A 27,043-nucleotide genomic window follows, 5' to 3' on the forward strand; every position below is an offset into this window, starting at 1 on the left:
CTCTTAGGTTTTAGGCACAGGTAGACGTTGACGTGCGCGGCGGGTTTGTGTGTCGAATGCGTTGAGATTAACAGGATGTCAAAACCTTGATAGTGTGGACCACAAACATAATGACTTACGGTGGAACGGATTTGGTTTTGAATACAGATGAGGTAGATTTGGGTAAACTAGAATGGACTAAATTGAAGTTTGAGGACCGGAATTTTGCTTCAAATGCACTACTTCCTCTAATCCTTCAGCACGCGCGCTGTTGTAAAAAGTACAACACTATGAAAAAAACCTCGCTCGTCGTATGCAGCGCAAGCGCGGTGCAGTTTCGCTTGCTTGATGGCGCGCGTCCTGAAAGGTTAAAGTGTCGAAAACTACTAAATTAGCTCAATCATCAAAATCATTAAACAATTTGAGCTATCAAGCGAGTAAATTGTTTATCGGCAGTCTCTGACCTAGAAATAGAAACTGTGCAAATTTCATTCCAAGTAACATTTTTTAGTCAAATAGACAAGAATAGGTTATTAGAACCACCATAAAACCTGAATAAGGCCGGGGCCCGTGACGCAAGTGGTCACACGTTTGCTTCATAAGCAGATGATCATGAGTTCGATTCCAGTCCCGGAACATTCGTCAGTTGCTCTTTCCCCCTGAGAGTAGCTGAAACTGACTCTCTTCTGAGCCCATGGCTCAAACAAACCCGGATACTTGGACATCGGCGAACGGCAACTGGTAATGGACCCCCAATCGGACTGGAAAAAGGAACAACCATAAGCCACACATCAACATCCTCATGCTCATCATTCTACCATGATCGGGTAGAAAATAAATGCAGTGCGAAAAGCAACCAGTTCGATATAGTAGAATTATAGAATACATTTAGGCGCTGTACAAAAGTGAAAGTGCAGCTGCCAATTGGAATCGCTCACGTAGTACCCTAGTGGACAATAGAGCTGTAAATTAGGTTACGTGGCTAAAAAATAAGTAAAAAAAAAACAAAAAAAAAAGGTATGAGATTTTATTACGGGTTTCAAAACCTCTGCAAGACTAATTGGACATCAAAATGTTACTTGGGATCTTAGTCATGGATAATATGGTTATTTTTTTTTATTCTTCAATCACTTTACCTAATTTACAGCTCTATTGTCCACTAGGGCACTGCGTGAGCGATTCCAATTGGAAGCTGTACTTACATTTTGTACAGCGCCTAAATGTATTCTATTCTAATTGTACTATATCGAACTATACTATATCCAGTCCGATTGGGGCTCCATTATGGTTTGCTATTTGCCGATGTCCAAGTATCCGGGTACATTTGAGCCATGGGCTCAGAAAAGGGTCAGCGTCAGTTGCTCTCAGGGGGAAAGAGCAACTGACGAAAGTGCCGGGACTGGGATCGAACCCATGACCATCTGCTTATGAAGCAAACGTGTGACCATTTGCGCCACGGGTCCCGGCATCCATAATATGATTATTTATTTATTTATTTATTTATTTATTTATTCCGTTAATTGTTGCAGAGTAAGGCAAATTCCTTTTAAATTACTACAACTAGTTTAGATCAGTATGAATTTCAATTATTATACACATATATATGACTTTATTTTGAAAGTTAACACTGACTACAGTCAGGTCTTTTTTTACGCGGTTTTCATTTACGCGGCCGCGTAAATGAAAACTCCATACAAAAAAAAATTCATCGTCTTATTTTTGCATGATTCGTCGAGAAATGGTGAGACTTTTTTTACGCGGTTTTTTGAATTTTGAACTGAGTTTTATTTTTACGCGGTACGTATCCCCCGCGTAAAAAAAACCTGACTGTATTGCGATACACAAACATGAGAGTGTTTTGAGTTATCAAATAATATCGAATAATATAAAATAATCCTTGAAAATCTTCACAACATGTGCATTTCTTTGCATTAGTCGACCAAATCTCATAAAAATGGTTCAAAAAAATACATTCCTGTATGTTTGCAAGCTGAATTATTGTTGTATTGTAGATTAATAGCATTCATTCTTGCTTAAAGATAGTTTCTGGAGATTAGGGAAAGTTTTATCTATTATAATAACCATGAAAAGTAAACTCGCCGCATATCACCCTAAAATTGATAAAGCTCATGTCAAAATAAATTTCACAAGTCAAAAACATCACAACAGCATAAACCAAGAAGCAAAAATTGTGAAAATTTGGCGAAATTTTGAAGTTTCAGAAATAATTGCTAAGTGGATCTTTTTTTCTGTCATACCCAATTTTTAAGCAATTTTCCCAATCTCATCAGAAATCATTTTATTCCTCAAAAACCAAATATTTTTCAACACAGATCACTAAAACAACGTAAAATGGATGAAGTGCATTCATTGAAAGATATATTTTATAATTTTTGCATGTATTTTTCACTGGAAACAGCAATCACTATATGGTGGATCTTTTTTGTGCCGGTCACTGTATAGCGAGAGAAGTAAACAATTTGAAATAAATGGAGGATTTTAAATGGCTCCGTAGCTTCAAGATTAGATGCGCCCACTCTTCGTATTATATGTCCATCTTACTATTTATACTTCTTCTGTATGTACATTACGCGTAAAGCAAAATATAGAATTTCAAGCCGAGCCGAGCTTAAGCTATCTTCTTAAGATTTAAGCTCTATTTAATTACTAATTAATATTTAATTACTAATATAATTACTTAGTTGCCAAGAGCTCCGAATTTGAAAAGTGTAAGCATTAGTTAAAATACGCATAAATAAAAACTAAAAAACGGTCCAGGTTTGAATATATTTATTTCAAAAAGAAGCTTTGCAGAAATCCAGAACGGTGATCTAGTTGCTACAACTTCTGATTCGTGTGCAGAAGGTCTTTGGTTCCATCCCTGGCCCGTCCCTTTCCTCCTACTGTGCACCTTTCTATCTACTTTGTCTCATTCTCTTTTCTACATATACAACTTATATTTTTATATTTTCACAGACATCACTAAAACAGAAGCGGGTTGAAAAAGCCGTTTCTCTTCCTATCAACTTTCACAGCACAGTGTCAATTTATCACATAACGCCTTTAAGTTATGACACCATGCGAACTGTGCCGCTTCTCCTTCAGAGTAATCTACACACAATCTATCATCTGAATAGATCCCCTAACTATGGAACACATCAACATTCCTTTCCCTTCCGTGCTGACTGTAAAAAGCAGAAGGAAACTTTAGAGAAACCCATTTATTTGTGGAGCTCATGAGAATTTCTGGACAAATTCTTAATGGGACAACCAGAAAGAGTACCTGCAAGAATCTATCAGGAAATTTCCGAAGGATTTTTTTTTTTGTGAAATTTTAGAAGAATTAATGAAAGTATTTCTGAAAATATCAGTTCACATTTCGAAAAACTTTTACATGAAATTCTTTCAAGAAATCAAGAAATAGGTTTATTTTACTCATTTTTAGGCTATTGACTAAAACAATGCTTAGATATTTAAAAATAAACTGATGCTGCTTAAAATACTTTATATACAGCAAAAGACATGGCGCAGTCGATTAGTAATCCATACGAAAACTAGCACAGAATACAGGCATGATGTTCGTCAGAAATGCTTCATCAGAATGACATCGCTTTTTGTACTTTTCAATAGAATAAAATGCCACAAAAAAGGCATTTGTCATCAAATGTAGTTGAATTTTAATTAACTCTTCCAAACATTTGACAAAACTCTTAAGAAGCCCACGAAAAAATCCGAATGGTGCAAGAAATTTCACATTTTTTCCGTATTCCTCACAGAACTCTTTGAGCCCTTCAGAAGACATTACAGCAAGAATTAAAAAAATCCCTGCAACAACTTTGGAAAAAAATCCTGAAGGAGCTCAGGAAAAAAATTACAGGAGTTATTTTGAAACAGTTTTAGGAAGAAATTCACTAAGATGTAAAAACTATTTGAGAAATTCTAGATTTCCAGAGAAAAGATGGCGCAGTATGATAACGTCCGAGGCCACAATGTCCCAGGGCTTTATGGTGCATTTTTTCGTAGCATAACGTCCGAAAATGCAGATACGCCACGAAGTCCAAGGAAAGAGGGCACATAGAATATTATGACGCATCTAAACTTTTGGACGTTATTTCGCGAAAAAAACGCGACTTAACGATCGGGACAATTTGGCCTCGGACGTTGTAATCCGGCCCGCTTCTGAAGATTTTCCCAAAACAATCTCAGAATTTCATTCAACTTTTTTTTCTGTATTTTCTACAACATTGCTTCCTAGAACTACTCCAGAGTTTGTCCTGCTTTGAGTGTAGAATTAGCTTCTAAGTTAAAATACACATAAATAAAAACTAAAAAAAAAAGTTTGTTCTCGTGTAGATTCCTCTTGATGTTTTTTTTTCTGAATCTTTCTCAGGGTTTCTCGATTTTTTTCCAATTTTTCCCAGCGTTCCACTCCGATATTTTTTATTCCAAAATTCATCTCACAATTTCGTTTACCGTAAGGGAAATTCCGAAATGTTAACTTGGAAGAGCTTTTAGAGATTGTTGGAAAAATGTTAAGCCCGGGCAAAATCTAGAGCACACAAATTTTTGAAAATAAATCCAGGATGAACTGCAGTAGCAATTCTTTGAAAAATGCAAGAAGAAATACCAGAACATAAAAATTCAAGGAAAAATCTGGAAATCTGGATGAAACATGAGAGGGAGTTTTAATGGAGATATATTGGGAAAAACTCCCAAGATATTTTCTGCAGATTTGCACAGGATTTATTCAGAGGATTGATACGAAATATCTCCCACAGCTCCTTCTGTGGTTTTTTCCTGAGAATGCTTCCAAGATTTCTTTTAAAATTTCTACTTAATCGCTTCCGAAACTCTTTCCGAGTTTCTTTCTAGAAAGACATGAATCGAACAAGCAATTCCAGAATCACCTCGGAGTTCCTCTAAAAAATCTTTCTAGTACAACTCTCAGGTTCATCTCCTCAGTTCATTCCGGAATTTTTGTTGAATTTCATAATTTCTTAAGTGTTACTTCTAAGAATTCCTCCAGAGCTCCATGCAGAATATATCTTTTAATACGTTTTTGAATATTTTCTGGAGTTGTTTCTGGAATTTCTTCCGAATTATTTGTGTAATTCCTCTAGGGTCCTTCAACATTTTCCCCCAGTATTCAAAGGATTTTTTTTAATTACTCCTGGCGTTCTCTCATGTTTTTGTTCCCTCATGTATCCCAAGATTTCATTTTCAATTCCTTTTGTGAGTGAAATCCCAAAGAAATTTCTGTTCTCCAACTACAAAAATGCATGCATGCATGCAAAATATTTTATAATAAAACTCATGATTACCTTTATATTTATGGCAGATCACTGTTTTGACATCATTCAATCGCGGGCAAATAGAATACCGTTTGGTGTTGATGCATTTTACGAAGTTGCTAAATATTGACGAAAGTAAAAAAAGAGAGCAACTGGAATCTCTCCAAGATTGTGGATTTCTTCCGGGCTTCCTGCCTGAAGCCACTCCTTCGAAAAAAAAAAACATTTTAAAGAATTCTGGATGTAATCCCCGAAAGAATTCCAATATAAATGCCTTGAGACACAGAAAATCGAGCGAGGAATTGAGAGTCACTACTTGTCCTGAAGTTCCCACGGAATAGATTTGGTTATTAGTATAGTTGTATTTTAATCATTATTAACCTCAGCAGCATTGGAAATGCACTGTTGTTTAGTGATGGCAAGTTGCACTCTATTAAAGACTGGACTCGAAAATAATGAGACACTCAAAATAATGTATAACTTTTGATTGCGTTCACAAAAATAGCTGATTTTTTAACCAGGAATAGCATGTTATGCTATATGCTTTAAAAGTTTCATCAAAATCGGTTCAGTATTGGCGCAAATATTGTCGATACAATAAAATGTGATTTTGGAAATTTTGAGCTTCCATTTTAAAAATGGTTTAGGCTATAACTTGGTTGTTAGCTCATCACAAACGTCTGAAAATTTGACTGTAAGTTCTTCAAGTAAGTCATAATAAGTGGTGAAAATTTCATTATAATCGGTTCAGTACTTTTTTTAACAATTCAAACAAAAAAACGGGGTTTAAAAATTTTGGGCGTTTTTTAACATTTTAAAATCAGTGTGCATTATTTTCACTGTAGTATTGGCAACACTGTCCTGATTTTTTTTGAAAGTTTGACAGTGTAAAATCGTTGTGTTAATCTGTTCTCAGTAAAAATTTCAGCCATTTTGATTGAACATTTTAAAAGTTAGAGCAGTTTGAATGTCACTATACCAAAACCCACATCTGCTTATTGTGACATAGTGCTACATATATGGCTATAACTTTTTAAAGGTCAAATAAAATTGAATGAGATTTTGAAACAATACATCTACATACATACTTTTTGTACAGGGTTTGTTTGGCCCAAGATTCTCAAATGGTAAGTCTCTTGTTTCGACGATATCTGCGCCAACACTTAACCGATTATGATGAATTTTTTATGGTATTAGATACACATAATGTACTATTCCTGGTCAAAAAATCTGCTATTTTTGTGCACGCAATCAAAAGTCATACATTATTCTTTGTGTCTCATTTTATTCGAGTCTAGTGTTTAATAACGTGATATCATACTTTCAACTCATCAGATTTACTTCAAAATGCACATACTTATCAACGTCATCCCTTATCACTAGATTCAATGCAGACAGCCTATTTTAAATACACGTTTGACACGTGCTTCCGAATGCTGCCATCGCCTCTCGGTCCCGTCTACTATATGAAGGAGTAGAGCTTCCAACGTGCATGATGAAAGCGAAACAGAGCGGTAAAATAAGCGTCGGCGGTACGAAAGCATAACTTAAACGAAAGTGGAAACGCACGATAAACGTATGTTTAGTTTAGTTCACATACATCTCCGGCGAAGAACTTGGACGGTTGCTGAGCGTTGTGGCTCGTGCCTTCGTCATCCTCTGTATGATATGCTGCTAGTGGGGAGCTCCGCCTATAGTTTACTACTTTTACAACTATAGCAAAAATTAAACTAGATCGTGGTATGGTGGCGAAGGAGAAGAAGATGCCTCAAAAGTTGAGATGCCGCCGCCCGCCGCCTCTATACATGTGCAATAAGTAGAACAAGTAGCGCAATGTAGCCGGCTGCCGCTGCTGCTGCTGCTGCCTAGTGCCGGCTGATGTTGTTAAAGATGAAAAGAACGAATATCATCATATCGGCCGGGAGTCGGTAGCAAGTGTCTGAACAATTTGCTAAGGCGATTAAAATTATGCTGCTCAGTGCCGAGCATCAGCAGCTCGGCGGCGCAGGAAATGCGGAGGAGTACCTAGGTAAGTGCTGCCCGGTTCTCGGTTGAGTGAGCGGGCGGGATGGTGGCTGAGGCAGGAGAGGAGCCGTTTTATTATTTGCCGATGGTGAATCATTTAGTGCTCTCGTAAAATGCGGGAATTTGATGTAAAATCGGATTATGTGCCGTGAGCACGAATGAAGTTTACGGCAATCGGGAGCAATTATTTGTTTTATTGCGCTCGGACAGACGGTCGGCCAATCCCGTGTATCGAGGACTATTATTTAGTTGTGGTGTTTAGCAGTAAGAGCGGGGATCGCGAGTGATAAACCAATCATACGAGCCAACAATCATTAAAGGTTTATACGCGCCAATTTTTATATCACTTTTATATCATGGCGAACCACTTCAACTGACCTTTTTTTACAAGAGAGCGATATGCAATTAAAACGTCAACGCACGCAATTTGTCGGTTCATTGAGTGGCGCTGTGAACAATAATTGAGCGTGATCGTAGTAACAGTAACATTATGGCCAATGAAGCATCCACTTGTGATATGTGAGAGCGCCATTATCAATTCAAAGTTGTTCGAAACAGTTTGAGTATTCGAGCAATTAATTATGATACTGCTACATTTTATTGCTCTGCACCCAAGTGCAACTTTATGCAAATCAATGTGCATCAATTGATGATGAGTGAGTTTCGGTAGAATGAGCTTGTTGTTAATCACCGGCACTTGTTCATTGTTATTTTAGAACGTATTATGGTATCAGTAAATTTAGTTACACTTCAGTTTGAATTGTTTGAGAGTTAATAAAATTCAAAGACAGACAAATGGAGAGCATAACGATATTGTTCCATTGGCGTTTTACGGCTTTAGCAGAGCACTTCAAATTGCCTTCGAATGCTCTCAGATTGCGGGTTTATATTGAAAACATGTATAACCATAATCAACCAATAAATTCAGCATTTTTACGTGTGTACCAAAAACTTTTAAAAATGTTTGAGTGTGCTAACATCAAGATTAACACTTTTAACGAATGTAACTGTTGATTCAAAATAAATAAAAAACGCAGTCTCCAGTTAACCTAGTGGTTAAGGCTATGGATCGCCAATCCGGAGACGGCGGGTTCGATTCCCGTCCCGATCGGGAACATTTTCTCGACTCCCTGGGCATAGTGTATCATTGTACTTGCCACACAATGTACAAATTCATGCAATGACAGGCAAGGGCTTTCTTTGCCTGAATTAATTAATAACTGTGGAAGTGCACTGAGAACACTAAGTTGAAGAGAGGCGTTACAATGCGAACGTCGAGCCATAAAGAAGAAGAAGAAGAAAAACGCAAAAACGTTACTAGAGCACACAATAGTCGACCATTTTTTTTAAACTAAAGCCTCAGGGTGGAAATGTGCAACACCTTGGAAGGTGTAGCCTACCTAACCTCTCGTGTCAATAAAATGCCCTTCGCCGTTTCCAGTTACTGATCCAATTGTTAACCCTTCAGCGCGCGCGCTGTTGTAAAAAGTACAACACTACCAAAAAACCTCGCATTTCGTATACAGCGCGAGCGCGGTGCAGTTTTGGTTGCTTGATGGCGCGCGTCCTGGAAGGTTAATAATGAATCTTCAACTTACACTGTCAACGTGGTTGCCACCGTCATGGTTCGAAGCATCCAAAGGCTAACAATTAAATTATCGAGCACAACGAGCACAACAATAATTAAATTGAGCGACCCAAAAGCGTAAGGCCACAATTAACCATTTTGACCGCGCATGTGAGACATAATAATAAATTTACGTAACCCTACGAATTGAAGTGAAAAAAGAGTTGAAGAAATAGATACCCGGAAAAATTAAGGGCAATTGTTTACAGTTTCGTATAAAAATCTGGTGAGCTACGTGAATAACACTAGTTTACAGCATTTTTGAACTTGGTAAGCTGATGATCATTTTTGGTGTAGAATCATGCCCTGAGTTCGAAAACGTGAAGAAAAAAAAAATACAGTAGAGCCGAATTTTTTTCGACTCTCCATACAAGGTTGATGATTTGAAATCGATTTTTGTTCAATTTTTAAGCAACGTCGCTCACTTCACACATCTCATTCTCCGTAATCAATGTCCGATTGAGCTGAATTTTTTACTGTAACTCGCCTACATATGATATGTCAAATAAACGTTGAGAAAGAATTTTTAGATGTTTTTTTTTTCTTATTGAAAAAAATACATTTTCTCATATATTTTTGGAAATTTGGCTAAAATTTAATGAGATTGTCCCTAAAACTCGCCAGTGTCTTGAATTTCATCAATCTGACGCAAAACCTGCATTCAGATGATCGAATGGTATCGTATTCAGCTTTTAATTTATGAAAAAGGATTTGAAATTTGTTGAACAAAACGCAAGATGTTTGAATTTTAGTAAATTCCATATTTTTAAAAGTTGTAAAACTTGAGCTAAAACTAAAAAACTGCTCTACTTAAAATTTTTTGAAGCACGGTTTTGAAATCAGGGCAAAATTGTACTTCAAAAATTTTGGTCGTTGACAAAAGTTCACGACTTTCGTTTTATTTTGTAAACTTGTGTAATTGATTGCTAGGCTACTTAACGCTTATAAAATGCAACGACAATGATTCTTAAAAGAAACTGAGTAGGTCAACTTTTTGGGAGACTTGAGGTTCGATAATGCATATCTAACTCATTCGTTTTCCCAACATTATAATTTATTGGAAATTTGAAAATCTCTTTCGTCCGTATCATAATCATCCCAGCAGTGGATGTGCTCATCCCCAGCAAAAATAATCACTCGAAAGCCGCCATATGATGTTTTTCTTCGCACTAAAACTGTCGTTAAAAGGAAGATTTGAGCTATTCCGCTCGGAAAGATGAGCTGCGATTTTCTCTCAAGTTTGGGAAAACAAAACCAATAACCATCAACCCACACGCACACACAGTCTCGGTTGGACACTTCACATTGTCAAGTGTGGATCGTTCGATATTGACGACGAAAGCGATGGACCTTGCGGTCCTCTTGCTCGCCTTCCTTCATGGCTGGCATATATGGAAATTACGCAAATCCAGAGAGGGGACCGTTTGAGGAGAGGGTTTAGAATAATACATTCTCAATGCTTTTACATATTCACTAAGAGACCATTTCGTTTTCCCCTTTTATGTTCAGCGAAAGGATATAGCAGATGATAACCATAATCATGGCAAAATGGTTTCTTCTATTTTGGAAGAATGATGGAAAGTTTAAGGAGAATGTTCTTCCATCATCGTCATTTAAATGGGGGTTTTATCTGTCACCGGACAGGAACCACAATAACCCGACGAATCGAATGACCTTGGTTGTAAGTTTGTTTAGTGTCTGGTTGGGTTTTACGATCTGCTTTTTTTATTGTAAATACAAGACCGATGACCTTCTCCCGTTTTATAGCGGTCAGCTGGTGTATTTTTCTGTTATACCTACGGAACTTCAAGGCTTCAAGGCAACGTTTCGGTCCTTATTTGACCTTTTTCAAGTATTCGAAGGAGTAGTTGTTTTTTCGTTATTGTGTAATGTGTATGTTTGAACTGATAACCGTCATTTGTGTTTAGCTTTCTCAAAATATTTTTACTTAAGGGAAACTAGTTTTAAAAATATAATACCCAAATCCGTTCCACTGTATGTCGCACTGGCGCAAATTTCAAAATGACTGAAAAGCCAGTAACATAACTAAATACATCCATCATACAGTCGATCACCTAAGAAACTAAGAAACAGAAAAAGTAAAATAAGTATTTGAAAGATTTTTTAGCACATTTTATGTAAACATGTATTACTTCTAGAACAATTTAACTTGTAAGAATGCCACTTAAAACGAAAACCAGCCACAAACAGTGAAAACTGACAGAAGTCTTTCATTCAGGTATTCTGCCAGATATCAAGGATATTACTACATGTTATAAATGGATTTATCATTGAAAAAAAGTGCCACCAATCCCCTCAGATACATTATACTTAAACTGATCATAAAATGCTCAAAAAAAAATCACTGGAAAACCGAAAACATGGAAACTGGTTGTTTCAAATACGTTTGTATTTTCTTTTGGAATTCTCTAAAAAAATTCGCGTAAAATTTCAGTAAAAATTTAGAAAATTTCATCAAAAAATGTGTAATTTCTACGAGGCACCAAATTCTAATTTCATTTCCTGAAATCTTTCAAAATTTTATATGTGAAGAAATCTTTAAGAGCATTCATGAAATCCTTTGTGCATTCTGTTTGCTAAAATCCCCCACTGTTATTCGTTTCAGGAGCACTTGTAATCACTTGAGGGCTTTTTCTTAGCTGTCCTAAAAATCAGCATTCTTTCCAAAAAAAAAATCTTACTAGGGTATCGGGATGCTTTGTTGGCATAGCCCCCTCGTTCGGCCTATCTCAATGTAAACCAAAAACTCAAACAAACACGCATAACTAAATATCGGAAAAGCTTTGCGCCAAACAACTGTAACATTTCGTTTCAATTTTAGCACTTTGGAACATTAAAATTGAATGAAAATGTCACTTTGTTTAACTTTTGTAGACGCCATGATTCTTCGGCTTAGTGGGTAGTCTATACACATGATCATAAATGACATGATTCTGGAACATTTCGAATTGGCTTTTCAATAACTGAACATTTGATGCGACGGTCAAAGACGCTATTTTGAACTTGTGTATTTGTTTTCAACGAATAATAACTATTTTACAAATTGAATGTGGGCCGAATATTGAGGACACACTTTTCACTATGTACCCAAATCTTGGCCCATCAGTAAAATGACGTCAAAAACAACAATAAAAAGACGTCAACAACATTTCTTGCGTAAGAACCAGAAAGAACGAACAGGAAGAAAGATTTTGTGTACGGTGACTGTAAAAATATAACACAATAATAGGATTGCGTTGTTTTCGTTACTAGATTAAGAAAGAAATTTAGTTAAAGTGTAAAGTATTTATAGTTTTTTGAGAATTTGGCTCCGAAAATGTAATTTAAAAGTAAGATTGGTGAACAAACAGAGATAATACTTCAGCAGAAATATTGAAAAAATGAGATAATAAGTGGTTCTAGTGCATGGAAAGCAATAGGCCAACGTTGTATCCACTAATAGGCCAATTTTTGTACCATAGACCAACGTTGCATACCATCGCATCGAATCTTTTCAGCTTAATTAAGTAAATTCTTGAATATTTACGTAAGTTTACTTCCAATGGGGCACGTTCAGTGTAGTACTAGATTTGTAGTAATGAGCTGAATTTTTGTATGGTGAGAAGGTCAATTCTCCGTATCTGCAATGAAATGGTGCAAAAGGCGTGGGTATTATTATTCCTTGCCTAATTTGATGCTGTTTGAGCAAAACTTTGGATTACTATGTTGTTTATGTTGCAAGAAATGGAGAAAACAACAATACTGTTGCCCAAAGTTTTGCTCAAACATCATCAAATTAGGCAAGGAATCATAATACCCACGCTTTTTGCACCATTTCATTGCAGAAACGGAGAACCGACATTCTCACCATACAAAAATTCAGCTCATTACTTCAAATCTAGTACTTCACCGATCTGTCCTATTGGTGAAACATGCATTGCCTAGAGTGTCTAATAGGCTCAACATATTATTTCTAGTGCTATTAATTCATGAGTTATGGTCAAAATTGTCAAGTCGGCTTGCAAATTAGGCCAAGGAATGGTACACATACCCTATTTCCCTTGAAGTTTTCTGACAAATTTATTGAAAACGTCCCAAGAAATGCCTCCAAAAAATATGTTATTATGATTTAAAAAAACAACTGAAGAGAAAATTCCACGAATGAGAAAAATGAACGGAATTATCATATTCGAATGGTCAAAGTAGTTTGAATAAATTATAGTCAGTATATGAAGAAATCACAAAAAAGGAATCTCAAACATGTTTATGAAATGTACTTTTTTAAGGCAAAAGTTTAACAAAACTTTAAGGATACATTTTCTCATTTTTTTAATTTTTGATTCTTTTTTTATTAAATAACAGAGCAATATCTTCAAAATCTTTTTTTTTTTATTTATTTATGCGTATTTTAACATCACGCTAATTCTACACTTATTTTCGAAATCTGTTTCTACGCACATGTAGAGTAGGGATCAAGGTATCTCATGATTTTTTCCTGGTTGAAAATCGTTTTCATTGGTACAGATTGCAGCTGCAAATATTTAAGAAATCCTGGCGAGAAACACATTTCTCACTGTTTTTTGTGTCGAAGTTTTGATTGAAAATTCTTCTGTAGAATTCGTCTTGTATCCGGCAAAAAATTATAATAACAATGTTGTAAAAGTGTTCGTTGTTTTAATTTAATGTATGTCCAAAAAAATTTCAGAAATCCCAACTTTAACAACACTTGCAAAAGAACTTCTAGCAAAAATATTATCAAAACTGGTTTCAAATCTTGGAATTCTAACTTCTGCTCTGATTTATTTTTTCAAAGATTTTTTCCAGTTTTCCTTTGTCATATTGACCCCAACATCCTACTAGGCACTAGGGTTAAATCCTCAAAATTCAGCTTAATTTTACAGTTACAAGCTTTACCCTAGCCAAACTGTTAACTACAATTCACTAACCTCTTATACTTTAAATGTACGTTGACAGAGCTGATAGCGAAATTTGATGAATAAAGTATGAAGTGGTTTTGGTGGCCATATTTTTGAAAAGAGTGACCAAATAGGGATGACGGCAGGGCTTGTATTTTGGGTACTTTTCTACTATAACTCAGTCAATTTTTAACCAATTAACATTGGTTCGGAATTGACTGACTTACAGTGAAGAGTGCCCAATATACCGGCCACTGTCCAAGTGACTCGCTACCCTAGTGACTCGAAGATTGCAAAAATAAGCGACAAAAAGCGATTTTGGACACACGAAATAATTTGATTTGCGGTTCAAATTCGTGCTCATCAATGCAAACAATTTGTTGGTAACGGCTTTTGCAAAACTTGTTTTTGCAAGCATTTTTCAATGTATACTCTTTTGTAATTCAGTAGGAAATACTAGGACGCTCCTTGATGCCACTTAAAAAATGCAGAAGAATATGGGCAAAAAATCCTTGCGCTTTTTAACAAAACCTGGGTACCCTGCGACAATTTTGAATTTTGAGGGATAACTGACGCAATCCGTAACTGAATTTTTAGAAAAGGCTTCCAAAAATTGGAAAGTTGTAAAGCAATCAATAATAGCAATAAAAATTCAACCATCGCGCAACAATAATGACAATGTCGCAACCTGCATTTGATGCGACATAAGTTTGTCCCAACTTGAATGTAACAGGATAAACATCGTACACTACGAGTTTAGAGATTCTTAAGCCTTGCATTGCGATTCTCGATCGGTAACTTCGAATCACAAACACTGCAACACTGCTGAAGATCTATCATCAAACAGTTTCGATTTTGGGTTAGTAATAATTGAGATCATGTCATTATCTGTTACCAGTAGGGATAAAGATTAATCGTCGCGCCTTCTTTGTTGCTTGTTTTGTGCCTCTTTTGTCTGACGATTCTCTCCACTGAAAGCAATATATCTATTATACAATGAAAAGAGAGAGACAACTCTGGAAAAAATATAGGGCTCATTTAAACAAAAAAAAAAGTCCTAGTAATTTTTAATAAGGCTCACAGAGGAATTTTAGATCGACTGAAAAAGTCATGAAGAAATATTTTAAAGATAATTGAGTACATGTTTTCATAAGCAAAAAAACTCAAAAAGTTTGCTTTTCATGACATGAATCACATCCAACTGGGGGAATAATCTCTGGAAGAATAAGCAGCTTCATATCTGAAAGGTTTAGCGAAATTGGAAGGCAAATTTTAGCATAACCTTTTTCAGCGTGCTTACGGGCACCTAAAAAATTTAATAAATTTTGAAAATTCTGTTTTTTTTTTCATTTTTCAAGCAATGAGTCCACAGATTTTAGAATTTCAAACATATTCTTACGACAATAAACATATTTCACTCAACGCACAATGAAGCTTAGGCATTGCTTTTACTTATAATTAAATTGAATTGTAGTTTTACACATGTTTCAGAATAAATTTTGCGACTTGTTTCGGCTATTGTAAAAATTGATTTTTTTAAATCGATTTTTAAATTTGATTGGAAATTTCAGGACCAAAAGACTTATTTGAAACTAAAACAAATGATTCTCCAATAGATACGTGTATTGAATTGAAATTCAGGAATATTTTTTTTTTAAATTTATATCTAAAGTATTTTTTTACGCAGAAGAAAAGTTGTTATAGAAGGTTATAAAATAGTGCATTTTGTGCAAAACGTGTGCAAAGGAATGTTCTGCCACTTACAAATCAAAAGTCAAACGTAACTTTTGATAGCCGGTATTTGATATTAATATATAATATATATAATATATATATTGATATAATATAATATATGTATCAGAACAGGATATGTGCGAAAATAAAGTTGATTCTTGCATTCATTACTAAATGACTGGGCTGCAAAGTTGTGCTTATAATTTCTGGAACAGTCTATATCGGAAATGAACTGTAGGGGAGACTGGGGAGACTTGATCCCCTTTTCTCAATTTACCTGAAACTTTAAGAAAAACACAAAACTAGATCCGATTTCCGTACAAAATGGCAGGTTAACATCTATTGTAAGTTAATACACAACAGAAGGCCTTTAAATTATTGTTAAAGTTTTCAAAACTGTGTTTTTATGAAGGCATGTCTTATGATGTATTTTTCAAAAATGGGTGACACTTGATCCCCTTTGAGCACATGGTTTATTTAAAGGGAAAATAATTCCAGATTCTTCCTATTAATTTTCTTTTCGAATTTTCTTGTATTTTCGATGAATATGGAGTGTAAATTGTAAGTTTTCCTTAAATTTTTAAGGATATGCCGTATTTTCAAAATGGGGAGACTTGATCCCCCTTTTCTTGGTTTGTACTAAAGTTATAATTATCTGACACATTTTATCGTTGAATAGACTAGAATTCCAAGTAAATAGAGGCTTCCGAATAGAATTTTATTTATCACATGTATAATGTGTGTGTAATCCTCGAGGGATCAAGTCTCCCCATGTCACTGTTGTGTATACTAAGCTGAATTAATTAAAACATGTTAACAACAGCCTTATTTGGATAAATAAGTTTGAAGGTATTTTATTCAAACTATGTGCTGTGAAATTATGACACGATTTGAAAGATTTCTAAAAGACTGAAAACAAACCATCAGCCGTTAAAAAATAATGCAATGTACAATCGAAATCACTTATAGCGAAGACGGCTAATAACAAGACAGACATCTACCCTCTTGCTCCATATACTTTGGGAGCTACAAGCACACTAGCGCCGCGAACGACTTCAGGGAACAACATCGTGAATGAGTTTGTGTGCCATGCTACAATTTCCGTGTACGTATTAGCATGTACACGCACACAGTCAAGTTTTAATGTTCCTGTGAATCGTTGAGGGCATTTCAACCATGTCGCCTGCGACAGAGTGGGAGCTGTCTGTCTTGTTATTAGCTGCTTCGCTTATAGCTAAAACATAGTCGTTTGTCCAGGAGTAGTTTTGTAAAAATTATGCTAGAAGAAAAATGTTTTTGATTCCGAGCAAATATGGGGGGAACAAGTCTCCCCAGGGATCAAGTCTCCTCAGTCTCCCCTAAATATTCAAAATTCACTTTCTCGCAGCATGGTTGGTCTTTTTATTCCGGTTTTTCTACGAAATCTTCACAATTTCGTAACCAAACAATCTGTACAGCTATAGCTGAAGATAAAGTTAATAAATAAATAAATATAGGGTATTGGTTCCCTTACTAAGCATGTGGCTCCCATTTTCATCCTACTTAACTTAGAACAAAGTTCTGTTTATTGTTTTTTTTTATTTTTTTTGTTAACAGTGAGCACGCATGAAACCAAAAAGACCGGAATCAATCGGTGCCGTAATCGCTTGTTTTCGAGTAGGATGAATTTGGGAGCGTGAGATTACTTATGGCACTAATACCCTAGTTAAGTTTAGAATAGCCTGAAGAAATTTGGAAAATGTTTATTTTTTTTGTTATTGTGTATTTTAACTTATGCTAATTCTAAACTAAAAAAATGTTTAGTATTATTCAAAATATAGTCCAATGACTACAACACATCAAATAGCAATCTGTACAAAATGCTTTTTTAATTTAGAGCAAAAAAAAAGTTCAGTGAAAAAAACGGAAAAATAATAATTCTTATTTTTGATTGAGTTCTCTGGTAAAACTACCTCTTCAATAAATTAAAATACACGCCCAATTGTAAAAATACGAATTTTCAACTTTAAGTATTTTTTATTTGCGTAAATTGGTTTTTGGAGACGTTCCTCATGTCCAAATTACGCTAAAATGCGAAGGATTTTTTTTAGATAAGAAATTCCTACATCATGAGCATTCCGGGAAAAAATATATATTCGCGAAAAAATAGCAAAAAAAATTAATAGTTTCCCACAGTTTTTGCAAGTTCACATTTTAGGAGGTGTCCTTACATATGTGTAACCTTTGAGACAAAAATTCAACTAAAATTATTATTTTTATAAAACCAGAACTTGAACCAGAACTGCCATTTTTCCAAAAATAAAGTATGTTTATTTCTAATAGACTATTTTAGAGGCCGTTGTGAACCTTTGCAGTTAATTTCCTATACATTCCTTACAAGATGTTCAAGAACAGTTCCAAGATATGCTATTGAGTTTATTTCTGAAAAAATGAATCGCAGAAATTTCAAAAGGAACTTCCTTTTTTGTTAAAAAATTCTGGATAAAATTACTGATGGATCCCGGTATAAATTTTTAGATGGATGTGAAACAGCAGCGTTATTAAAATACCAATAATAATCATAATAATGGCAAGAATAACATTTGGCGCCATGTCTAAAACACATTTTGTTTTTTTTTAAAGAAATTTTATGGTTCAATTGTATAAAGTAAGGATTTTCCGAGGTTCCTTAAATAGTTTCTATCAAAATTGATGCAGATTCTTCAAGAATATATGGTAAATTCAGTGAAAATTGTAACGGAAATCTATGGCAAACACAAGTAAAATTATTCTGGGATCCTGCGAATATTTTATGTATGGGGAACGTCCAGAAATTACGTCACGCTTTGAGGGGGTAGGGGGGGTTCAGCAGTGTGACAACCCATACAAAAATTTCAGAGGTCTCATACAAAAAGTGTAATATAGGGGGAGGGGGGTAGGAAATGGACGATTTTTGCGTGAAGTAATTTATGGACGCTCCCATGGAATTTCAACTGAATTATCCTGGATATTAAAGTAAAAAGTCAGTCCTTTTTTTACTATTCTTTCCTAGATGTCGTCCAGCATTTTACTTAAAAAAAAAACAGAGAATTAAAAAAAACAATAGGAACTCTAACAGCATGTACTATGGAAACTCCTTCAGAAGCTGTCAGATTTTTATTTAGAAACTGTATGTTCACAAAGACCTCTTTAGTGTTGTTGTTGGTTATTCTTAAGGAAACCACGAAGGAAACACCAATTCAAAACACTTTTCTCCTCGGAATAGTGAAGATCGATGTGCACAATTTATCTCACCAAAACTTTTTTATTCGTTGACTAGTTCATCATTGGGGTTAGCAAGTTGAAGATAGTTACTTTTAACAGAAAAAAAGTAACTTTAGTTAGCATGCCTTCATGATTGTATAATGACCTGCTCCAAAATACTGACCAAGTCACTAAACAGTATCTTACTGTTTACTGAGACTCGCGGAAAACTGAAGTGTACGCCGTGTACATATATACTATTCGTATCATCTTTATTGAAATGACTTAGCGCCCCAGACGAGTTCGTAAAAATCATTCATCCGTACTTCGGAAAATTTCATAAACATTGAAATAACCACCCAACAGCACGGATTGCCATTCTGTGCCCTTCCGTTTCGAAGGACAAACATATCTACCAGAACGGAAAATCCCGTCGTTCCGAAAGTCGGAAAAATCACCAAGCCCATTGTCATTGTCCTCCACCGTATTCTCTCTCGCCGAATTTCGGTTTTTGCTTCTTTTTTTCGGAACAGGTTTGCGAAAAAGAAAAAAAATACTCTCATTCACTCGCCTTCGCCTTCGTTGCCATGTTTTGGCTTTCTGCTCTCAACCAGTCAGCCCTTCCTCTACCTATATGTTTACCCAATGTCACATCGTATCTTGTTCGCATCAATTTGCGCGTTTTGCCTTCTTTCCGAATGGATTCGTTTTCGTTGTCTTTCGTCGTATTCGAGAAAAAAAAATACGCCACCGTGCTGCTGACTACTACAGTGTAGTCTGTCAGTGGCAGCGTGCCGAAAATAGCTCACCACAATCACTCTCTCGTCGGGTTTTCTTTGAATTTCGAGGAACAATAAGACCACGCCACCTAGTAAGTCAGCCAGCGCCGATACCAACAGGCGAACGGAAAGAGCCATTCAATTATCTGCTTCGAAGATGCCCCTGAGGGGAGAGAGAGAGACATGGGAAAACTACTTATACTCGATAATACACACTTTTTGATTAGGCTTATTTCCGTTGATTTGGAACCGATATCGGATGGATCGTTTGTCGCACTGGAAAACACTTCATTTGCACTGGAAGCGGCGCACGCTTAGAAAATTAGTTGTCCACAGGATTTGAACAGAGGCTTTTGATTGACGGTTGCGGCGCGCTTGCATTCACCACTATAACAGCAACCCAAACGTTTCACGGCTTTCCTTCGTCACAAAAGCGAAATCTCATACGCTGTTTGTTGCTTTTACCGTAAATTAGCTTCTCACATTTCACAAACAAACACACACTTAGTTGAACATGCAATCAAACTCGCCGGTATTTGTACAATCACCGGAGTTAAGGATACTAAATGCTAATTGATCCGCATCGCACTGTCCCCCACTAGTTTCATTCGCGTATATGTGAGAGTGCTTCACGCTCCACAGTACAAAAGGATTCGTCGTCGTTTGGTATCGTCCTTTTCCGGTTCACAAGCCACTCGCGAATCAAAATCGCACCCGACCGACGACCATCAGGGGTGTAAAATGGTTTTACGTCTACTCAGAATGCCAATTCCGTCCGTCGGGGGATCCAATTTTTGGCATTCAAGTCAATCATCTGAATCAGGGTGAACAATAGTCTCGGAGACACAACAGTCAGTGGGAGACAACAATACAATATAAACCGAACGGCAGAGGCCGGAAACGAGCCACGAGTGATAGTCGAAGGGTACCACACTTATCCTTTCCGGGGTACACAAAGGTTTTCTCTTTTCCAACATCAGACATGAGCAACGGGCCGCGATTGACTGAGGGATTTTCCCGAAGCGTGCTCGTATAATAAACACACTTTGACCTGTGTGATGGTGCTAAAAGCTGGATCGAACTCGGTTTCGTCCATCGTCAACCGACGTCGTCGTCGTCGTCTGGAGTTCGCGAAAATGAGACACTTTTCCGCTCCCCGGAAAGTGCCGAAACTCGCGAGCGAGAATCTCTGATAATAAACAGACCTCCAGCGACCGACAACCACCCAGCCAGCCAGTCAGTCGAACCACCCACCAACCCACCGCCGTTCCGAAGTCGCAGGACGACTGGTGAGGATAGAAGGTGGATGAGGGAGATTAGGGTTTTGTTTGTTTGTTATGTTCGCTCAATTCGCGTGACACGATGCGGTGCGGGAACTGGAGAGGCATGCTGCCGCCATGCGTCCAACAGCACGGTCGGTGTGAAGTTGTTGTTGCTGCTGCTACTGTCGCAACGCAAGTGTTCTGCTAAAGAGGCGTGAGAAATCGTTTGATTCGAGTTGATGTGGCACGCGAGCAATCGTGAGAGAGAGTTGCTCAAATCTCACTCTCACTTTCGTTATTGGGGGGATTGGGGGATAACAACAGAGAGAAACTGTCGGTGAGTTTGAGATCGATGTGGGTCTATGAAGGGCAACACAGCGCAGTGGGATCCCACGGACGTGCGGCGCTCAGTGGATAAACTACCAGTGGAAATATTTGAGTGCCAGCTAAAAGTTGATTGGTTCTCTAAATTTTGTAAGGTAAAATTGTAATAAAATAACTTTTTTTTTAAATAAATTAGTTAACAATAAAGTTCCAACGAAAGAAACATTATTCCACGAAGAAAGTTGACGTAGCTTGACCTTGAGCTTGAGCTTGGTTGACCGCCCGTAGATGCTACTCCAGTATCGCCAGATCAGCTACACTCACACAAGGAACCAATGAGAATATCCGCCGGGGACTAGCAGGCATCTTCATTGTGTGAGCATTGATGATCTTCAATTTTTTAGGCGACAATGGTGCCTGCCACGCCAGGATGCAGGCAATGTGGGGAAGAGAAAGGAAGTGATGATTGCAACCACATCAGACCGAATATACCTCCGCGTCTGCACAAATTCATGCGGATGTCGGAGGGCTCACACATTGGTGCGTGGATGCCAGACGTAAGATGATAAAATTGAGTGTTTTATTATTGCGGCACAGTTTGCATGATTGCATAACTGAAAGTTGGAAGGAAGGGAAACGGATTTATTATCGACCCGTTTCTGGTTCTAGCGATGGCTATGAACGAACACATGAAAGTACATGAGTTGTATATGTAGAGAGGAGCGAGAAAGCACGTAGAAAGATACAAAGTAGGAGGAAAGGGACGGGTCAGGGATTGAACTCAGGACCTTCTGCGTACGAACCAGAAGCGGTAGCCACTAGACCACCAAGCCCGTCTTATTCCACGAAGAAAGTTGGTGTAGTTGAAAAGATCTTCAATGTAAGTCCTGAACATCTGATAATTTTCTCAAGGTTTATTTTAGGACAACTACTTTTATACTAGCGGTTTGCAGACCTTTTGCCCCGCGGTGCACTTTCGCACCGGGATATGCCAAGATATTTGTTGATATTTATGGGATGGAAACATCTGTTAAAAAATACCTCTTTTTTATTCTTTCTATCTCATATTTGTTTGTATAAGATCTCGTAATTTTAGCTATGCGTCGGCACAATTTGCCAAAACCACCCCCTCCACACCAGATAAAACGTAACGTCATTATATACGAATTCCAAAAGGGAGAAATCCCTGAGAAAATCATTGGAGAAATCCCTGACAGAATCTCTGGAAAAATCCTGGTGAACCCCCGAGAAAAAAGCGGAAACAATTTTCGAAGAAATCTTTTAGAAATTTCTGGATCAATTCTCTACAGGAGTCTCTGAAAGAAATCCGAAACGAGTTCCTGAAAGTATCCCGAAGAAATCCCTGAAGAATCTCGGGAAGAATCCCAGAATGACTCCCGGAAGAAAACGCTATAAGAATTCTGGGGAAGTCTTTTGACGAATCCCAGGATGAATCAATAAAGGAATCTCAGAAGGCACCCTGGGAGATTTCCCGTCGGGAATCAACCCGAGGAGGAATCATGCTAGAATCTTGGAAGTAGTTCCTGAAAGAATCACAGGAGAAACTCCCAACGGAATACTAGGAGGAATAGCTGAATGACTACCGGGAAAAATCCCAGGAAATCCAGGAGAAACCCCTAAAGGAATCTGTGAAGGAAAACCTGCAGGGATCCTGGGATGAATCGAAAAATGAACTTTGCAAGGAATCCCTGATATAGTCTTAGAGGCTTCCTGGGAGAAACCATTGAAGAATCCCTGAAGGAATTCCTCAAAGAACCTAACCCTGAAAGAATCCTGAACGGAATACTTAATCTTTAATTTCCAAGTGCGCGTGCCACTTTATGTTAAAAAATCCGTGCTTGTGCTGTGTACGACGAACGAGGTTTTCTAGAAAGTGTTGTGCTTTTTACAACGGAGGATGAATCGAGTAAAAAAATAATATATTATTATACCACTTCCCTGAACCGAAATATTGGGAATAGGAGTTTGTATTGGGATGAAAACTACCATCAAATGAAATCGTTTCTAATTGTATATTATTTGAATACAAGATTCACAACTGTATGAACAACTCTGCCGAAGACACAAACTTAAAATTTAAAACCGTTGTCAAGATATCAACAAAACAAATTTACAATTCAAATTTGAAATCGGACGTTTGTACAACCTAGTGAGTTAGTTCTGTAGTAAATTCGTTCCGCCATGTGCAGGTATGGAACTTATGAACAACTTCCTTGTAGATCTTATTCATGTCATGGTATTCTTAATTAGATAACACTAGTTTACAAAAGAAAACGAAAGTCGTGTACAACGATCGACAATTTTTATGCATAAGTACGTGCTGATTTCGAGACCGTGCTTAAAAAAAATCAAAATAGAACAATGTTTGAGGTTTTGCTGAAAATGTATAAAAAATAATTCAAAAAAAAAAAACAAGGAACTTACTTAAAATCGAATATCTAGCGTTGTAGTTAACAAAATTTTAATCTATTTGTATAAATAGAAGGCTTAAGGAGAAACTTCAGAGAATACAAACATGGCTGTCCCAATGGCGGACTTGGTTCCCTACTCACGTTTTCAAGAGCACCAATATTGAAAATTTGTAAACAAACGCTCTCGATTTGGAAAAGCTGCCTCTTTTTGCAAGTGAGCAAAGCCAGGATAAACAAGTGCGGCTTGGTTCGTTATTTAATAAAAAATCAAAAACCAAAAAGTGAGGAAATGGATCCAGTTTCGCCTTAATATAATATGTTTCGATCACCTGAAAACAATTTTTGCGTAAGGTTGATGGAAGTTGAGATAATGGTGAGTATATGGGGTGGTCTTCTTGAATTTGAACAAAATTTTCAAAAAATGATGAAGTTTTGTATTTTTTTCTAATCAGAAAAAAAATTAAAAAATCTTTCTCACCGAAATATGTTAAAGAGTTATAGTAAAAAAAATTCAGCTCAATCGAAGATATAGTTACGGAGAATAAAATTATAAAAGGAGCAACATTGTTTAAAAATAGAACACAAATCGATTTCAAACCGACAGCCTTGTATAGAAACCTGAAAAAAATCGCTCTACTTTATTTTTTTCTTCACGTTTTCGAACTCAGTGGCCCATATAGCCGAGGCGGTAAATGCGCGGGTATTCAGCATGACCATGCTGAGGGTGACGGGTTCGATTCCCGGTCGGTCCAGGATCTTTTCGTGAAGGAAATTTCCTTGACTTCCTTGGGCATAGAGTATCTTCGTGCCTGCCACACGATATACGCATGCAAAATGGTCATTGGCAGAGGAAGCTCTCAGTTAATAACTGTGGAAGTGCTCATAGAACACTAAGCTGAGAAGCAGGCTTTGTCCCAATGAGGACGTTACGCCAAGAAAGAGAAGAGAGAGAGAGAGAGCATCATTCTACACTAAAACTGATCATCAGCATACCGAGTTCAAAAATGCTGTACACTAGTGTAACTATTCTACATTCCCTACTGAACATTCACCCTTTAGAAACTTGCTTCCGAAATTCCCAGATTCTACTCTGAATGTCCATATTCGTACTAGTACCACCAAGAATCATCCTCATGTTCTTCATGAAACCTCCAATATTCACCAGTAATCTTTATCTTTTCTCTGATTCTACTGAATCTTGAAGAAATTACTCGCATCTTACTTGGCCTTTAGGCTCCTATCAGAGTTGTAGCTCCTTTGATGTTTTAAGTAACCATCAGTTACCTATCAATATTATCACCATGAGTTTATAAACCTCCTCATGTTTATAAGACGTATGTGGCCGGGGTTCTGCTAAACCGAACTAAGCGCCAAAAACTTTATTCCGAGATAATTAAGCTTAAAGTTCAACCACTCACAAATAAACAACAGCTAAGATTATTTGAAACTTTCCCACACACATGTAACTACAAGCCTTTATTAATCATCAGAGTCGAAGAATACATGTAAATTATTTGAAATCATTGATATAATTACATTCAATTTTTCAGTACTTCGCACTCAGTTCACTCTGGCTGAACAAAAACATTGGAATATGGTTTATAGTTCAGTGTGGCTGACTGTGTTTCTTTGTTTCATAGAAAACCATTCGGATTGTGAAAAAAACTCGATTTTTCATCGTCTATGAAGTTGAAATGGATATCACTCACAATTCTTTACAAGAATCAGAGAGGACGCGTATATTATGGTAGCATAATGGTAGCATATGGTGAAATATGAACGGGTGAAGCCCTCCCAGCTCAGCCCTTCCCACCTATGTTTTTTTTATAGGCGGTGCATGCAGGCACAGAGCAAGAGTGATTATGTAAAATGATGTCCTTGCATGTCCTGAGGTCCTGAGATGTGAAAATGGAGCAATTTGTGTACTTCAAATTTATACTGGTCGAAGAAAACCATGAAAATGATCTGCCAAAGTGAACTAAGACAAAAAAAAAATCGAAAATATTAAAGAGATTCGAACTTGGGTCCTTTAAGTGATAACCCAGCACGTTACCTCTAGGTCATTTTACTTAGCTGAAGGTCAGTCGCTAAGTCTAAATCAAGTTCTAAACATTCTTCTCTAGCATGGTTTTCGTGAAAACGCCATTTTTCGATCAGCCAAAGCGAACCAAGTGTTTGATTTTTTTTCAAGCTTTATTATTCTTATTAGCCTTGTTGTTCAATGACGGCTTCTGTGTTAAATTATCAGTATGAGGTGTGTCGACATAACGCAGGTATTTAAAACCAGTTGATTTTTGTATTGTTGAGAATAAATTGGTTTTATAATGCAGTGGATTTGGTTCGGTCTGGCTGAATGTGATTTGGAAAAATTGCGATCAGCGCCATCGAAACATAATTGGATCCTCCAACACCCGTATTTCTAATAACGTGTTCAATTCTCTCACAGATTGTTACTATGGGTCGGTTAGAAGTTAGAAATCTTACGGTGGTGAGAAGAATTTAAAATGTTCATCTTCTGTACATAAACTGAAATATTTCGCTGATTCTATGGAATGGTTTACAGTTCACTCTGGTTGGATGCAATTTTGCTTTTTGTATGTTCTGCCAAACAGAAATTTTGAATTTACTCCCCGAAGAGCAGTCAGAATTACTGGATTTTTACATGGAAGAAGGATCGCCAATTTCTTCATGCAATGGTTCGGAAAACTCAATTTTTCAAAAAATGGTTTTTGGTTCGGTTTAGCAGAACCCCGACCACTTGTTGTTCGTAGGCCGCGAGAGTGCGGGAGATTGGCATCTAAGAGCCGAAAGAGAGATAAAGTTGTGAAAGACGGACCCGGTTTAGGGTGGTGCTTCGAATCCAATTTGACTTTTTATACTGCAGAGTTGTAACTTGTTCTGTAGCTTAGTTGATTAAAGCGCCGGACTAGCGATAACGGAGTCGTGGGTTCGAATCCCACTAAAACAAGTGGTAATTTTTTCACAAATTTATCTTTCAATTTGCCAATTTAACGTACTCTGCCTAAAAGTACTTCAAGTTTTTACGTCTTGAAGTAATTCCCAAAAGAATAACAGCAGAAGTTCCAAACAAAATACAGGGAGGAATAGCTGAATGACTACCGGGAGAAAGCTCAGAAAGAATCTTAAAAGGAGTCTTAGTAGGAATCCTGGAAGTAATCCCTAACGGAAATCCAGGAGAAATCTCTAAAGGAATGCTGGGAGGAATCTAGAACACCTGCCTGGGATGAATTGATCAAAGAATTTTGCGATAAATCCCTGATATAATCTAAGAGGCTTCCTGGGATAAATCGTTGAAAGAATCCCTGTTAACCCTCTAATACCCAATCCCGCCTTTAGACGGGGTATAGTTTGAGCATTTTTGTAATTTTTGTTTTGTGGAAAATCAATTTTTTTATATTTTTGGCTGATATTTAGGACTGTTCTGTATATCT

The 27,043-nt window shown here is 36.9% G+C and overlaps 1 protein-coding gene across 3 annotated transcripts in view; it reads right to left on the bottom strand.

Moving 5' to 3' along the window:
• Positions 1 to 20,795, bottom strand: part of LOC109421283 (pseudouridylate synthase RPUSD2) — a 646,492-nt gene extending 625,697 nt beyond the window's left edge. For 2 of the 3 annotated variants that reach the window (XM_029852879.2, XM_062850210.1), the window contains exon 1: positions 19,790 to 20,792. The gene's annotated coding sequence lies outside the window, so the exon portion shown is untranslated. Of the gene's footprint in view, positions 1 to 19,789 lie in introns of all 3 variants that reach the window. The other variant, XM_062850211.1, reaches the window with a different exon arrangement.
• Positions 20,796 to 27,043: the final 6,248 nt, after the last annotated feature.

This window comes from Aedes albopictus, chromosome 2 (assembly GCF_035046485.1).
Source record: "Aedes albopictus strain Foshan chromosome 2, AalbF5, whole genome shotgun sequence".
In the NCBI taxonomy this organism is placed as follows: Eukaryota; Metazoa; Arthropoda; class Insecta; order Diptera; family Culicidae; genus Aedes; species Aedes albopictus.